Source organism: Trachypithecus francoisi, unplaced genomic scaffold (assembly GCF_009764315.1).
Source record: "Trachypithecus francoisi isolate TF-2019V2 unplaced genomic scaffold, Tfra_2.0 Lachesis_group7, whole genome shotgun sequence".
Lineage (NCBI taxonomy): Eukaryota > Metazoa > Chordata > Mammalia > Primates > Cercopithecidae > Trachypithecus > Trachypithecus francoisi.
In genome coordinates, this window is record NW_022681472.1 from 69,804,674 (window position 1) to 69,821,707 (window position 17,034).

At 38.0% G+C, this 17,034-nt stretch overlaps 1 long non-coding RNA gene across 3 annotated transcripts in view; it reads right to left on the bottom strand.

The window, feature by feature from the left end:
- LOC117079225 overlaps window positions 1–17,034 on the bottom strand; it is a 134,373-nt gene that overhangs the window by 58,844 nt on the left and 58,495 nt on the right. The window contains exon 4 of one of the 3 annotated variants that reach the window (XR_004435322.1): window positions 7,947–9,088. The exons of 1 other annotated variant lie outside the window; for it this stretch is intronic. This is a non-coding gene — a long non-coding RNA (uncharacterized LOC117079225). Of the gene's footprint in view, window positions 1–7,946; window positions 9,089–11,911; window positions 11,964–17,034 lie in introns of those variants that run through there. One more of the 3 variants, XR_004435323.1, reaches the window with a different exon arrangement.

Genomic DNA, 17,034 nt, shown 5'->3' on the forward strand with positions numbered 1-17,034 from the left:
CCACTTAAAAAGATTTAAATTGTATCTACTTTAAATGTTACTAAGTCAATGAAAATTATGTGTTGGGCAGCACTATACTACAGATTGCAAGTTCTATGTGCATTAAATTGCGGTGAAATATCAATGAAGCCTCTTGTGCATTTACATTCCAGCCTAAACTCTGTTGGTTTTACCCTAGCCATGCCGGCTCGATTTCTTACACAGGAAGCCTCATTAAGGGACACTAGGGTAACTCTTCATTCTTCTGTCTACATGGAAACATCTATCAACCAGTTCTACATAGTGCTTCACAGAAAGTATTAAACCATTTCTAGACTTTGTCCACATGCTGGATGCCAGACAGCTCAGTATTGAGAATAATAATGTTTCTGTACAAAAAAGAAAATTAATTTTTTTCTTAATCCTTTACTATTACTCTAGTTGTTGCCTTCATTTTCCTTGAGTTGCTTCGTTAAGGTGTCATTTCACAACTGTAGGATTATTTGCTCATGAAAATACATATATGTGTACACATGCACACACACAGATGCACACACATGTTTTGTCCCACAAATTATATGAAAAGCACCAAGAGTGTTTAATCAAGGCATAAATTAAGATATTAGTATTTTCCTTATTAAATTTTAATCTTGTTGATTTAATCACACATATATAATCACCATAACAATGATATGATTGCATTTAGGAAAATCTCACAATAAGCACACACACACACAAAAGAAACACTAGTCTCTAGTAATATTTTCAATCAACTATAAAATTGAATATGAAAATAATATAGACTATGCAAGCCCAGGAAATCAAGAAAAAAGGCATTTAATACTTGCTCACATCAATATAGAACTAGTCCAATAACAGCTACCAATGTTTTCAGTAATCCAGTTTGTAAATGTCTTTAGCAAAGTAACCTATTCTTCAGCCCCAGGAGATTATCTCATAACCCAATCAATGGTAACCTAAGAAGGTTTTCACTAACTACCTTAGTCTATTTCCTGGTACTAGATAATAATGTTTCCCTTGTTGATTTTTAAAGCTTTCATATATTTGTAAATAGTTTTCTTACAATTTCTCAGATGTTATTTAGCCCAATAAAAATTATCTATCTTTTCTCCTTCTTGTAGCCCACAATGTGGCAAGCAAATATCTATCTATCTATCTATCTATCTATCTATCTATCTATCTATCTATCTGCATATACAATATATAATGTTGGCCAAACACACACACATCCACACATATATGCACACACTTGCCCTTTATGGAAAAGAGACTCAAAATCAGTTCTCCTTAGTTGCCAATTAGAGTTAGTTTTAACATCAATTAAGTTTGCAACATTATTCATGGTTAGGAATATGCAGGGAAAAACATTTTTTCTCTCAAGATTTTTTCCACTTAAGATGTACAGTTAAGATAACCATAGCCTTATATGTGCAAAACTGAGAGTGAAATAGGGAGTGGCATTCTGTCATCTCTACTTCCAATGCCAATAATGGTACAAAATTGTACATTTGGTAAGACAGAGAAAAATCTTTTAAATACATGTTATACCATGACTTAATAGACTAGAATAAAAACAATTCTGTTCCCTGCAACCTCTGTATAACTGCATTTACGTAAACCAAAATTAGATTAAAAAGCAATTGGACTACATAGTTTCCACTGGCCATACCAAATTTGTTCTAATTTTTATGCACAAGAATATGTTAATTTGTCTGCCAGATTTAACCAACATATTAAGCAATGTTCTGAAAATAATAGAGCTAATTCTTAAGTAAGCACCATGTCTGTGGTGTCACCTACTCATGAAGATAAGCCCTTTAACTAGGATGCTTGTTGAGCTATCTTCCTAACATAAAACCAAGCTCTATGTCCCCTTTTAATTATCCTAGTATTACTGAGACCTAATTAATAGAAAAAACTCCAAAATGTCCTCTGCTGAATGATCTAGGCAATGGATTCAAGGGTCTCAGTGCTAATTTCTGAAGTATGCAGAAGGATATTCATTTGGAGGACAAAGGCAAATGCTGGGGGATGCAAACAAGTAAATGGAAGTTTAGGAATCATATGTGCTGGACTCACACTTCCGGGAGATTTGCCAATTCAGCGTTTCAATAAAAATAGACTGAATGCCTACTATGTGCCCAGTGCTGAAACCATAGCTGTCAACAAATTGGCCAGGTACCTGTCGTATGAAGCTCATATCCCATGACAGAGCTGTCACCTACACCTTTAACAACGGATTTAAAAATGCCAGGAAACTGACTACAGAATTCTAAATAGGATTCACTTTTCACCTACTGGTATTTATTACATGGGGAAGAGCAACCACCACAATACGTGATGGCCATGCTACTAACATGAATTCTAGAAGCTACCTGGAGGGAGTTTGCAGTGCTCTCCATTCCAAAGCTCAGCCTTTAGGCTTTTGTAGACTGCATGCCTTGAAAATGGTCATGAATTCCTATCATTTCTTCCCCTCTCTGCTGGCGTGAATCTGCATCTCTGGTTACTCTGATTAATAACCGATTACCATCTTGGGTTTCTAAATTACCTGAATTGACAGGAGGCTCTATTTGCTATCACCTTGCGTACCACCAAGCAAATAACACGCAGCACTAAAAATAACACCCTTCAAAGTTATTGAATAAGGCAGGGAAAATATTTATTTCCTCTTCTTTCTCTTATCCTTCCTCTTGCCTCCTCTTTTTTTCCCTTTCTCCTTTTTTCTCTTCTTTCTCCACTCCTCATCTCTCTTGTAGTCTTCACCTCCTCATCCTCCTCCTGTAACTCCTCTTATTTGTTTTGTTCTCTATCCATATTTATTTCTTGATCTAAAAGACACTCACTGTCCCTTTGCCTCTTCAATGGCCCCTCTATTTATTCCTATTAACAAACTAATTTTTTATATCTGTATTTCAGTCGTATTTCACAAACAACATATAGAACATTATGTTTTTTTAAAAAAACTGTTTAAGTTTCTGTCTACTTTCAATTTCCTTTTTCCAGAAGCTTAATGTGTTTTTAGAAAACAAACCAGGAACAAAAGAAAACTCCAAAGGAAGCCTAAGTCATACAAATATCCATTTCAATGGGTATTGCTACTTCTGTTTTAATAAATGAGAAGAAAACCCCACTATTCACATGATTAAGGTCTGCCTGGCAACCCAAAAACTTCTTGAGTCCACAACTTGCAAGTTGGAAAATCTGGGGATAAACTACATGTATGTTCCAATGGCAAAGTCCTCAGTGGAGCTCTGTTTCCTTAAATCTTTTGTTGTTGTTGTTGTTAAACTGAGAAAAGCAGACACATATTATTAAAGCATATTTAATCCATTACCAAGGCTTACTCAGCCACAAGGAGAAATTCGACTATTTTTTTTAAGTGCCATTACCTTATTCAGAGTGCTCACCACCCTGACACAATTAATGCAATGTATTTTTAATTGTGTAGCAGGTCAAAGTGATAGCATCCAAACCTCTGGCTTTTCACATTCAGTGTCAGAAATTCTTGCTGCCACAGGAATATCTTTCAGTTGGTTCAGACTCATATAAGCAGTGACACCCAGTGGATGGAAATATCTCGAGCAAGAACCTCTCGGCTCTCTGCCCTCCACCCCCATCTCCTCTCTCCAGGGAAAGATTTTTGTAAGTGCTTTGTTTCTCTGACCTTCTTACAATTCTCCACAGGAAAGGAAATTATCAGATTGCCTAATGCCAGCCAGGTTTTCTTTAAAATTTACTCAAATTAAAAAGACTCAGACCTTTCCTTTGCACTGAAGACATTTAAACCTATCAAAATATGTTCAACTAATCAGATATTTGGATTATAAAAATAAAAGCAGATTTACAAGTATAAGGATAAAAGAGAAAGATGCTCAATTAATTTCCTACATTTTGCACTTAAAAAAATGTAATTGCCAGCAGAAATCATGGCTTTATTATTTATTCATTGCACATCATTTAGAGCATATTAAACTAAATTTGTGAGGAAAAACTAATATAAACTGTGGACTGAAATCATCTTCATTTCAAATGATGGCTATCAATAAAAATAGAACCACTCTAATGCAACCATTTTATTAACTATTTCAGCTGCTCTCACAATATGAAATAAAATGTCTGCCTCTGATTTGAAGATAATAACAAAATGTAAATCTTTTTAAAAAGCTCTAACCTATAGCTTTTTATTCCACAAACTCTTCTGAGCAATCATTTTAAACAAAATTCCTTTAAAAGCAAAGATAGGGTCTTGTTTTATTTTGTTTGCAAGACAAACTGTTTTTTTTTCCTTCTGTGTAATTAGCACCAAAGGAGGTATTAATTCACCTTCATGTAGATCTTTGTCAATAATCAAGTATTAGCATAGGCTCTCTTAGTTGCTGAAATACAAGTCAAGGAAGCAGCTACTGAAAATCATTGATGGTGGGGTAGGGGTTAACATAACTTTTTCTTACTCTGTCAAAATCACTACCTACTGCTGGGATCTCTGGTTTTCAAAGTAGGTCTCTAGCATGGATGTGCATATTTCTTTTTTTTTTTTTTTTTTTTTTTTTTGAGGCGGAGTCTCGCTCTGTCGCCGGACTGGAGTGCAGTGGCCGGATCTCAGCTCACTGCAAGCTCCGCCTCCTGGGTTTACGCCATTCTCCTGCCTCAGCCTCCCGAGTAGCTGGGACTACAGGCGCCCGCCACCTCGCCTGGCTAGTTTTTGTATTTTTAGTAGAGACGGGGTTTCACCGTGTTAGCCAGGATGGTCTCGATCTCCTGACCTCGTGATCCGCCCGTCTCGGCCTCCAAAGTGGTGCATATTTCTTGCTTGAAGAATTGAGGAGATTTGGGAAGCAAAGAAACTATTACTCAAGTATTATTAAAGTGGCCAACAGCAAAGTTAGGAAAAGGCAGCAAGCTCTTTGAAATAAAATTACCTTGAGGAAATGAGAGGTTATGCTGGTAACCTAAGCTCAGGAAAAGGAATGTATTTGATTAAAGATAGTTGATTTAGTTTGCCATAGTTTATCCATATTTCTTAAAGCTCATATATGCCTAGATACCATGACACAGAGCTTGACTGAGAAGGAGAGTATGAAATAACATGTTTCAACATGGCGCCTAACATGGAATGACATTCCCCATCAGGAGTGAGTCCACTGGATTCTGCAGGACAGTTACTAAATAGTGCTACCACATGGTAGTAAGAAGGGACAGAATTTGTGGTCTGTTAAGACTTCTCTGACCCAGGGCACTCCAAAGGTTATATTCTTCCCAAGTCACCAACATCTAAAGGTTTACCTTTCATCTATTCTTTTGGAAAGTAAAATGCAGGTCTACTGGTTAAGTGCTAGAACAGCAGTAGAGAGGCATCTCCAACTTAGTTTGTATGAACTATGGTCATGCATGTGCAATTGAAAGAGTACACTCTCTCCCAGTCACTAGAACAGCTGTCTTGTCCCTTTCTTTGTGCTGTGGTTTGAATGTGTCTACCAAATTTCATGTGTTGGAAACTTAATCCCCAAATTTATATGTTGGTGGCATTTGGAGATGAGGCATTGGGAAATAATTAGAATTAGTCATCTGGGTAGAGCTCCATGACGAGAAGTGGCTTAATAACAAGAGGAAGAGAGATGTGAGTTAACACACTCTTGCCCTCTTCCCATGTGATAAGCTCCACCATGTTATGACACAGCAAGAATGCCATCACCAGATGCTGGAGTCATGATCCTGGGCTTCCCAGAACCATGAGATAAGTAAGCCTCTATTCTTTATAAATTGCCCAGTCTGTGGTGTTTAATGATAACAACAGAAAATAATTAAGACACCTTGTTTTAGTCCCCTCCTGAGGTTGCTTTTCTCACCCACTCACAGCTCCGGCACATTCAGTTCCACCCACTAACTCCCATTCCTCTTCGAATATGACTGGTTGCCCTACTTGAAAGAGCCTATGTGTGTACACAGGCTCTAAGGCCCCAAAACACTCTCCTAAGCCATGCTACTCAGATTCCGTAATAATCTAGTCACTTAATACAATTTTCCTTATCAGTTGAGGAAGGAACACTTTCCCTAATACCCACAAAGGAAGAAGGGTTCTGATAGTTTAAGAGTTAAATAACCTAGTGATCAAGGAAGGCAATGGAAAAAAAAAATGGCGAAGAGAAAGAAGGAAGGAAACATGCAATGTGAGGTCTGTGATATCCATGTCACTGTAAGGAGATAAAGTTTATTCATTCTTAATATTGTACAGTATTTTATTGTATGGATATGCCACAGATTATTCAACCACTTTGCTAATGAATCATATTTTTAATATCAGTAATTACTTGTATAAAAGATTGCTTTCTTTTTTTTTTTTTTTGAGACGGAGTCTCGCTCTGTCGCCCGGACTGGAGTGCAGTGGCCGGATCTCAGCTCACTGCAAGCTCCGCCTCCCAGGTTCCCGCCATTCTCCTGCCTCAGCCTCCCGAGTAGCTGGGACTACAGGCGCCGCCACCTCGCCCGGCTAGTTTTTTGTATTTATTTTTAGTAGAGACGGGGTTTCACCGTGTTAGCCAGGATGGTCTCGATCTCCTGACCTCGTGATCCGCCCGTCTCGGCCTCCCAAAGTGCTGGGATTACAGGCTTGAGCCACCGCGCCCGGCTAAAAGATTGCTTTCTATGAATTTATTTTTAGAATAGATTTACATGAATAAATAATTATTGTCATATTCATATTGGTCCTAAATAAGATTAATTCTTAATAGGCTATGTCTAGGAGGAGAAGTTGAGCAAAAACCTTCTTGTCCACACACACACACACACACACACACACACACACACAGGTTGAGTGAAAGAAAAGGGGCAGATTGTGTCTCTAAGTCGAATGAACAGTATGAGAAAGGAAGTAAAGTTACCAAGCTATATTTGAAACCGACTGAGTTAAGACCATGTTGAGAAAAAAAAGATTTATGACTGACACCATTTTTTCCCCAAAACTTATGCATAGAGGTCAATAATGGCTCTTATGAAACTCATGGGCTTATTATGGAAAAATTTTTATTTATGAATAATAAAGAATGTATTATTTTCAGTTTAAAAAACTTTCTTAAATCTATGGAAGAAATGCAGAATTTGGTTTGGTTGTTTATGCATACACACACATGAACACATATGTGTACAGGCTGAAGAGCAAATGGTTTATTAGACCTGCCTATAGAGGTCCCACAAATGATCGAGTCAGACAACTACCCCTTTTCTTTTTTTTTTTTTTTTGAGACGGAGTCTCGCTCTGTCACCCAAGCTGGAGTGCACTGGCCAGATCTCAGCTCACTGCAAGCTCCGCCTCCCGGGTTCACACCATTCTCCTGCCTCAGCCTCCCGAGTAGCTGGGACTACAGGCGCCCGCCACCTCGCCCGGCTAGTTTTTTGTATTTTTTAGTAGAGACGGGGTTTCACCGTGTTAGCCAGGATGGTCTCGATCTCCTGACCTCGTGATCCGCCCGCCTCGGCCTCCCAAAGTGCTGGGATTACAGGCTTGAGCCACCGCGCCCGGCCCCCCTTTTCTTTATGTAACTGAAAATAAGGTCTATTTTGCAAAATATAACATACAATTTACCCACAAGAAGTGTGAATTTATGCAGTTTCCTATATGAAAGTGTGCATTGCACTGATCTAAGATAGACGTCTAAGGCCAGTTTAAACCTGATGATATACTCTCTCCCATAGTGCCATAGCAGTAATGTTTCTGATAATTAGTTACTCCTGTGAGCTGGCCATTTTCTGTTTCACTACACTCATACACAACTCAGGTTCTGGCTCAGCCTCATACATGTAATCAGACTTAGTAAGCTCAGGGACCTAGTCATCCAAAGCAAAGTTGAAAATTTCCTTATCTCCCACATTGTTACAATGAATCTGGCTTTAATATGTGTCCCAGTCCTATCAAATTTGACTATCTACAAAGCTTAGAATGATCAGAATTTACCAATTCTCCATCTCCTTGTTTTTGTGGTGTGTGTGTGTGTGTGTGTGTGTGTGTTGTATATTTATAACAACAAAAACTGTATCATTATAGAATCAGGTATTACCATGTCCAATAACAAAATCAAATGTTACTCTCTCTTATCTTATTTTTCTAATAATTTATAACTAAATGAAAATGAGACTAAGACACTGTCAATGTAGACTCCTCCTAGCATATTCTTACTAAATAAGTCTTTCTGTATAAAAGGAAAGGACTTAACTGTTTTTTAAGTAATATAATGCATTCTTAACTAAGTTGCTTTTGGCCACAGTGATTATTCTGCCCTCTTTTGGAGAGACCTTAACTTGAAGTAAGTTTATGAATGAACTCCCTTCTGCATATTTACCTGTTTCAGCCAAAACGTTGCCCCAGTTCTTCAATTACTTTAACATGGGTTGATGGTATTAAAGAAATATGTGCTAATGCAAACTGACAGAACTAAATCAATGAAGGAAGAAGCTGAATATGAAGATAGGGAATTTTCCCTGTTCTCTTTAAACTTAATGGAAGAGAGGAGAAACCACTATTCTTTTCAATGACACCAATCAAATGGTTTCATTTCTACTTGAGCACTGTCGAGCTTGTCTAAATCTGGGCACTCATCTCAAAGTCTGGAAGAGGGATATGGTTATTGTGGAATTAGTCTCTGGGGACCACATGCTTTCACATATTTCACTAGTCCCCGTGGCAAACCTTGTGTGTGAGCCGCCTAGTATTATTTATTAACTAATGAGGACTTTTCTATTCATTCTTTGCAAACCCAGACATTTACTCAGATATCTCATGTTACGACCAGGAAATGAATACAAAATTAAGTAGACTTCAAGCTATTATCAAGATAATTCAAGCTATATGTCATTCTTCTTAGTATCTCTGGATAACTGAAGCAATAGTATTTAAAAATCTTCTTTCGGTCTTATGAATTATTTCCTCTTGTCTCCATTTCACTTGAAAACCATCAGTGCATCCCTGGGGAAAGCAGGATTATGACCTCTGATTCTTGAAACTCAGCTGGTGCTCCTTACTACCATGATCCACGAAGAAGTCTGCCAAAGAGTTGGGAAGCCATATTTCCTGTTTGGGTTTGTGTGCTGAAGTCTGTGGTCACCAGTTAAAAAACCAAAAATAATCGGTCACTAATTGTTCCAGTTACTATTGCTACATCACAAAATTAACTCAAAATTCAGTGTCTCAAGTTAATCATTTCATTATTCTCACAAAGTCTATGTTCTCACAAAAATTCAGACAGAAAACTGCAGAAATGACTTGTCCCTAATCCACAGTATCAAAAAGTATCTGGGAAAATGTGGAGGTTGTGGATGACTGAAGGCTAGAAACTGAAGTCATCTGAAGGTTTCTTCACACACATATATGGCACATGGACTGGGAGAATGGAGCTATGCCAAGAGCACGTATAAGAGTCTTCACCATGTGATTTGGGTTTCTTTTAGCCTGGTGGCTTCAGAGTAGTTGGAATGTTTACATGGTAGCTCAGGTCTCCACTTGATTTGAGTGCAAAAGGGAAAAACTAGATTGCCTTTATGACCTCATTTCATAAGTCATTTCTATCATGTTCTATCTGCTAAAGTAGTCACAAGCACACTCTGAATTATGTAAACCTGCTACAGTCATCTAAAGATAGTAGTAACTATCAAAGGCATTTTCTTAATGAATTCATATGCATATAATATGCTCTTCTTACTAATATTTTCTGTAGAAGTTGCTACACATGTCTTTACAAGACAACAAGAGAAGCCAGACTACAATTAGTTTCAGGTTATGTCAGCTTATGACAACAACTATTTGAAAACTTGAAAATGTATGCAACAATTTTACTTGAGATCAACAGACAGTTTGACCTATTTCAGCAGAGCAGTAGCAGATTGTTGGCTAAAGTATTACAAAAAGTCCAGTCATTTATTTCGTATGTTCACAGATGAAGAAAAGTTAGCTTTCTTTATTTCAATCTGTAGTTTCCAGCTTGCTTAGACTTATGTCTTCTGAAACAAATGGGAATTACTTAGGTTTACAGCCAAACATTTTTGAAAATCCCCAAGACTATGTAATTATTACTCAATACATTCTTGTCTTTGGGCATTTGAGTCAAGATTAGTTACCTGCTCAAAAAATAAAAAATAAAAGAGAGAGATAAAATAAAAGCTTAGGTATTAAAATGTCTACTTCCTACTTATGTGTCACTTAATACTTTATTATATTAATTTATAGACCAGTGGCAATTATAAAGTTATATACATATGAGAAAATCACAGGGAGCTTTCCTTAAGTTCATGTGTTATTTAATCTAAATGAAGAGAATATTCCAGTTTTAATGGGTACTGTAATCCTTGAGGCCCCACTGTTTCTTACGGCTCAGTGTAACCCCATGGCCTAGAATGATTAGGTTTCAGAGATAGTTTTGATCCAGAAATGCCAAACTGAGAAACATTTGAAATTTCAACACAGCTGCTCTGAGTGGTTTCCTTATTGCTGTAATCACACTGAGAAATCAAAATTGGAATAAAATATTTGGAACACATTTTCTTTCCTATTTAATAGCCTGTTGGAGTATGTGTGGTGTGGTGATGGGTCCAAGGGAGGTGGAATAGGAGTCATGTTTTTTATTAGTGTCACTATGTGTTTCTGTGCCTTAATGGAGGCTTTTCTGGTATTTGTCTTTCATTTTCTTTGGATTCTGATGGTTGAAATTTTCTCATGTGTATCTTAGAAGGGGATTTATTTTGAGAGTCAAACTAGCTTTGTCCACTCAAGGAAAGTAAACAGTTGAAGCGATTATTCTGGTTATGTAGACCCCAAATCACTTTAATCTCCCTTTTAAAAATATTTCAGGTGTTTGATTCCATTTCAGCAATGATGAACAATTTCAAAGATGAAAAAGACACTATTTTAACACTCAAATAGCTGCTTTCAGTGCCTAACCTAGATAACTAACATACTCTTCCATTCTTTCTTCTGCAATCCTCTAGTATATTTCTGGGGTCCCATAACATCCTCTCACTGTTACTATACAAGATTTCTCATGTTAAGGGGCAGACACCAGTGTTGTCAACAGCAGATAAGATTCCGTTTATAAGATTGTGGATATGATAACTTCCTGGAGCTTTCCCTATCTGTAAAACAGCAATAAAACTAGTGCTTACTTCACAGGGCGTGAATGAAACCAAATGACACAATATGTGTGAACACAATTTGTAAACTGAAAGTGGCCATAAAAATGCCAATTAATTCAAAGTTCCAGGCCTAAAAATGACTGGCACATATTATATGTGAGTTTGCTTATAGGGCCACTGCAGGTGATGTCCATGTAGGAAAAGCAGAATAACTGGTGAAGTAGTTATGCATTCGTTCATTCAGTATGTCCTGAGAGAGAATAGCAAGGGAAATTTAGATTATATTGGGGAGTGAGCTGAGATATAAAGGCTGCATAAGTGTTAATACCCTGAAGATATGGAGAAGAGCATGTGTGAATATTCTGAGCCTCAAAAAGCTTGGTGCATTTAATGGACTCAAGAAGAGTCTGTTCTCCAGTGTAGCTGGAGTAGAATGAGAAGAGAAAGAGGGCTTCAGAGTAAAACCAAAAGATATGCAAGGGATGGACCACTCGGGTTTAGCAACCTGAGTTAGAAAGCCTTGGAAAATCTTTGAAGGACTCAAGAAGAAACTATTGTGAAAACATTTACATATTTTAAAAAGTACTGGCTGGGTGTGGTAGCTCAAGCCTGTAATCCCAGCACTTTGGGAGGCCGAGACGGGCGGATCACGAGGTCAGGAGATCGAGACCATCCTGGCTAACATGGTGAAACCCTGTCTCTACTAAAAAATACAAAAAAAAACTAGCCGGGCGAGGTGGCGGGTGCCTGTAGTCCCAGCTACTCGGGAGGCTGAGGCAGGAGAATGGTGTGAACCTGGGAGGCGGAGCTTCCAGTGAACTGAGATCCGGCCACTGCACTCCAGCCTGGGCGACAGAGCGAGACTCGATCTCAAGAAAAACAAACAAACAAACAAACAAAAAACAAACAAAAAAACAAAAAAAGTACTGAAAATGTTGTTCAGGGAATTGATTAGATGTTAGATGGACAAGGCTATTATGATAGTCAGAAAAGGAAAAAGGTAGGCTTGGATTATGGTGGTACCAATGAAAATGGAAAGATATGGCCCTAGATAGAACTAATAATGTGGGCTTGTTGATGCATTAAACATATAAGAGTGTGGGTGAGAAAAATAACAAGGATCAGTCCTGATCTGTTCCTGCATGAAGCAAAGGGGAGAAGTAGTGATATTTTCTAAGATGAAGGCTGGGGGAGGATCATATTCTGGATGGAATATGAGTAATTTAACTATGTTAACTTCAGTATGGTAATAACAGAAACAATAGATAATCTGCAGTCAACATGTATTAAATAACATATATTTAATGGTACCAGATATTGCACTATGTGTGCATGATTTAGGTAGTAAAATTACCTCCATTATTTAGATGAGGAAACTGGTGTTTATGAAGGTTAAGTAAAGTCCCCAAGGTCACATGCCCATAAATGATAGAACCGCATTTTTAAGTCCCACAGTCTGACTCAAATCCATTTGCAGCACTATGCTCTATTTGACTTTCAGATTCACATCTCTAGTGGAAGGTGCTGTCCTGTAGTCTGAAAAGTGGGGCCTGAATTTAAATTTTGGTACACATAATGCAGTGTGACCTTGGTTCAGGTAATTTCCTGTCTACGTCTCAATGGTGTCACCTCTGAAATGAAGGGAAAAGTACCTACAACCAAAAGCTTGTTATTAAAATTAAATGAGATAAAAAATTATTCCTCCTCATAGGAAAAATACATTAATAAATCATAAATATAATACATCTGTACATTATATTTATGTACATACTATATGTATGTATAATTTTAATACTAATAAATATTACATCTACATTAGAGTGAAATACTGTTAAGTTTATTATCAAATAATTATCATATTAAAATTAAATGAGATAAAATGTTATTCCTCCTCATAGGAAATAATAAATTATTAAGCCATAAATATAATACATACATGTAGCAGCCTTGTTGGTATCTTGCCCAGATACACAAATTCATTTCATAGGCCAATAAAGACATATAACTTAAATGTTCTATGAAGGATTACCTTTAGCTTTGATTAAGGATTCCTGGGGGTTACGAGCCCCATCCTGGGCAGCCAGGTTAAGTTGACTGGTGCAAGAATACAAAAGTTTCACCCCCTTGCCTCAAGGTATTAATAACTCCTCAGTGCCATTTAAACTCTAGAGTTCCCTGCAGAGTTATGTGAAATCTTTACTTAGCTTTTTCACGTTTCCTATTCTTTTTCATTTATTCTCACCTAAGTTTCTCCTGCAATTTTAGGTAGTAAAATTATCTCCATTTTTCAGATGAGGAAACTGGTGTTTATGAAGGTTAAGTAAAGTCCCCAAGGTCACATGCCCATAAATGACAGAACTGGGTTTTGAAGCCCCACAGTCTGACTCAAGTCCATTTGCAGCACTATGCTCTACCTGACTTTCAGATTCACATCTCTATTCTTATTGTAAATCACCTACAAAGTAAACATTGACCCAGCCTCTGCTCCTAGGGAAGCCAACCAAAGGCAGCTGAAGCATGGAAAAAAAAAGACTGGAGAAATATTGACGAATCAGCATATTGCTATTTTTTAAGCTACAAAGATGGATAGGATAGCCTAAGGAAGTGTGTGAAGACAGAGGAAAATTAAACCAACTTCAAACTTCTAATCCTTCCTAAATGTAGGTGTTGGGAGGAGAAAATGGAGGAGCCAAAGGAAGCTAAGGTGGTAAGTCCAGAAAATTAGGAAGCAATTCAGCTAAGCAGGTACCATTAAATGCACATAAAATGCACAATTTAGAAGTAAACATCTGGTCAGGGAGAATCCCAGATTTACAGAGAATGGGAAGGAATACAAGACTCCAAAGGAGAGAACCTAGCAGGAAGAGGTCAGCCTGCCACAACTACATAGCAGCTGAAAACAGGCTCAATAGATTAGAACACAGTAGCAAACAGTAGAAACATCGGCATGGTAGCATCAGTTCACCTGCCCCTGAGTCCCATGGGAAGATGCGGTGTGCACACGGAGCAGTCACACATATAGCAGGTTGTAACTCGGATGAGGAACCCGAGGCCAAGGGCTCAGTACCTTTTATACTAAGCGGTAAGCAAGCCAGTAGACATACGAGCAACAGGCAGTAGATTTGTGCTAGTCATGCTGGGGTGTATTAGTCTGTCCTCATGTTGCTCATAAAGACATACCCAAGACTGGGTAATTTATAAACGAAAGAGATGTAATGGACTCACAGTTCCACATGGCTGGGGAGGTCTCACAATCATGGCTGAAGGCTAATGAGGAGTAAAGTCACATCTTACATGGTGGCAGGCAAGAGTGTGGGTGCAGGGGAATCCCCCTTTATAAAACTAAGAGATCTCATGAGACTTATTCACTATCACAAGAACAGCACAGGAAAGACCCGCTTCCATTACTCAATTACTTCCCACCAGGTCCCTCCCGTGACACGTGGGAATTATGGGAGCTACAATTCAAGATGATATTTGGGTGGGGACACATCCAAACCATATTACTGGGGCCACTTTGACTTATTAAGTTACCTAGGAGACTACCTATAGATACAGCTCAGGGTAGGAGAAAAGTTTGGCCTTGCAGTTTGGCAGACTCAGCAAGGATGTGTAGGGACATTGGAGACTTATGGAAGACAGTCTCTCTCTACAGCTTAACTCCCCTAGACTCTCATTGATGACAACTGAAGTGGCTGCACCTTTCAGTGATTTATATCAAAAACTTATAACCAGCTAGGATCTACCACCTATGCACTATAACAGAAAAAGGTGTAATTATATACTTAAAATAGCTGAATAACATATATATACTCAGTTAATTTTAATAGTGGTAAAGATAATTATCAAATCGACAAATGCTAAGTGTCCTATTTTAAAATTTATAGTATTTTTGCTTTTATGTAAATGTAACATTTATACCTTCCTCCTGTTATTGGCTCAAAATGCTTTCCAATAATTTCCTTCCTTTTTAAACACTTCAGGTGTTAGAATGGTTTTTCCTTTAAAAATAAGATATGTGAAATACAGGAAATGCTGAGAGCTGACAGGAGTGTCCAAGCCTTGCAACCATGTTTATGGCAGATATGAAACTAGATCACACGTGTCTTTGAACAGCTAGTGTTATGCAGGTTACTCTTTCCTATAAGGGAATATCTAGTTACTCATGAGGATGGTCTTCAAGTCATGTCGGCATCCCTCAGCTTTAAAGCTCTTCCAACTCTGAGCTGGAAGATAACTCATAGATTCCTTACAGAGCATATAGGAAAATTGATTTTTCTATTTAGGACATAGTTGCCACATAGGGTGCTCACAGGGGCTCTGGCTCCAGAGGTGAGAATTAAAGGACTTCAGTAGGTGAAGTCCACATCAGAGAAGGTATTCAGAAAGTGATTCTGGGGAATTAGCAATAGACTCCATCCTGTCCTTTTTCTCACTCTTCACCCCTGCTACTTTCCACTGACAATATTCTCTTTTGTCTGCCTTCCCACACTGGTCCCTGCCTTGTGTTTCTCCTCTTGATCACAGTGTTCTATCCACTCTGTCATTTCCCTGATGATGCAGTCATGGCTCAGAGGAAACTGCTAAAAAATCCAAGTCTCCCTTTATTTCATGGATTCAACTGCTATTAGAATAGAGAATTTTTGTGAAATACAATCTTTTCTAAAGTGCTATATAAGTTGATTAAAATGTCAGCTTGTCTTTTTGAACCTAGCTTCCATTGGAGGCAAAATTAAACAGTCTGTGCACAGTCATAGAGACATGACATGCATGTGAAAGCGGCAAACAGACGGCAAGATACTAACCAGTTCAGATCCAGAAATGGGCGCCCTTTGAAATGAGGCACTTCTGGGAGCTCCTACTGCATTTGAAGAAGAGGAGAAATCAAGTCTTAGACTGGTAACCTGCACACTGATCCCAAGTGTTCTGGGGCCATTGATATTAAGAGTTGTGACAAGAGTAAAAAAGCAGGCTACCAGGCAGTAATAGCATCTACTTATAAAAGGATCTCAGTAATGGGTGATGTGATCATAAACAAAATTGGGATAACATTGTTTCCTCCACCGGGTGTTGTAAAGGGTGAGAGAGATAAGTGTTGTACCTAGTGGTTTGTCTGTAAAGTAATGGAAAGATATTAGCTCTGATTTTTTATCAAACCATCATCTTCAAAGTAAGTGGATGGATCTTCCTCATTGTACTATTCCTTGCATTTAACACATTGTGGTGCAAAACATAGCACGTAGATAACCCCAAATAAATGTGTGGAAAGGAATAATGAACTTTTTCTTAGTCTGGGATTCTTAACGTAGGGCAGCAAACAGTCAGGAGAGAGTTGGCTCTGTTGCCTTGTTATATTAAGTTATATTGCATTGTATTGAATTAAATTGCATTATAATGTATTGTAGTATCCATTTCTCATAGCCACACAGTCTTTGAATGCCTGCTGAAATATAAAAGTCAGGGAAGGTAATTCTGTGTGTGTATGTGTGTGTGTGTGTGTGTGTGTGGTGTGTCTAGGTGAAAGAGAGAGAAATGACGGATATTTATTAAGAGTAGCCTTGAGAAAGTGAAGATTAGGGCTAAGAAGGGTTGTAACAAGTGGGTGACCACAGGATTTGCATAGGAGTACTACACATTTTTTACTAGAATTCTAGGGAGGAAAGGGAAGTAGGGGACTGGGGATGATTGCTGGCTAGGAAAGATATGAAAGCTTGAATAAGGCAGATCTCCATAAAAAGAGTTGTTGGAGCTTGTTCTGGTAACTTTCTTGATGGTTTAAGGCTGCAGGTGAAATACATATTGGTTTCCAAAAACAGAAAATAGCGATAAAGCCGCAGAGAAAAACAGTAACTCAGGTTTCAGTTGTATCTGCTGCTCGTAACTCTCAACGTTTTCAGTGAAGCAACTAAAATAATG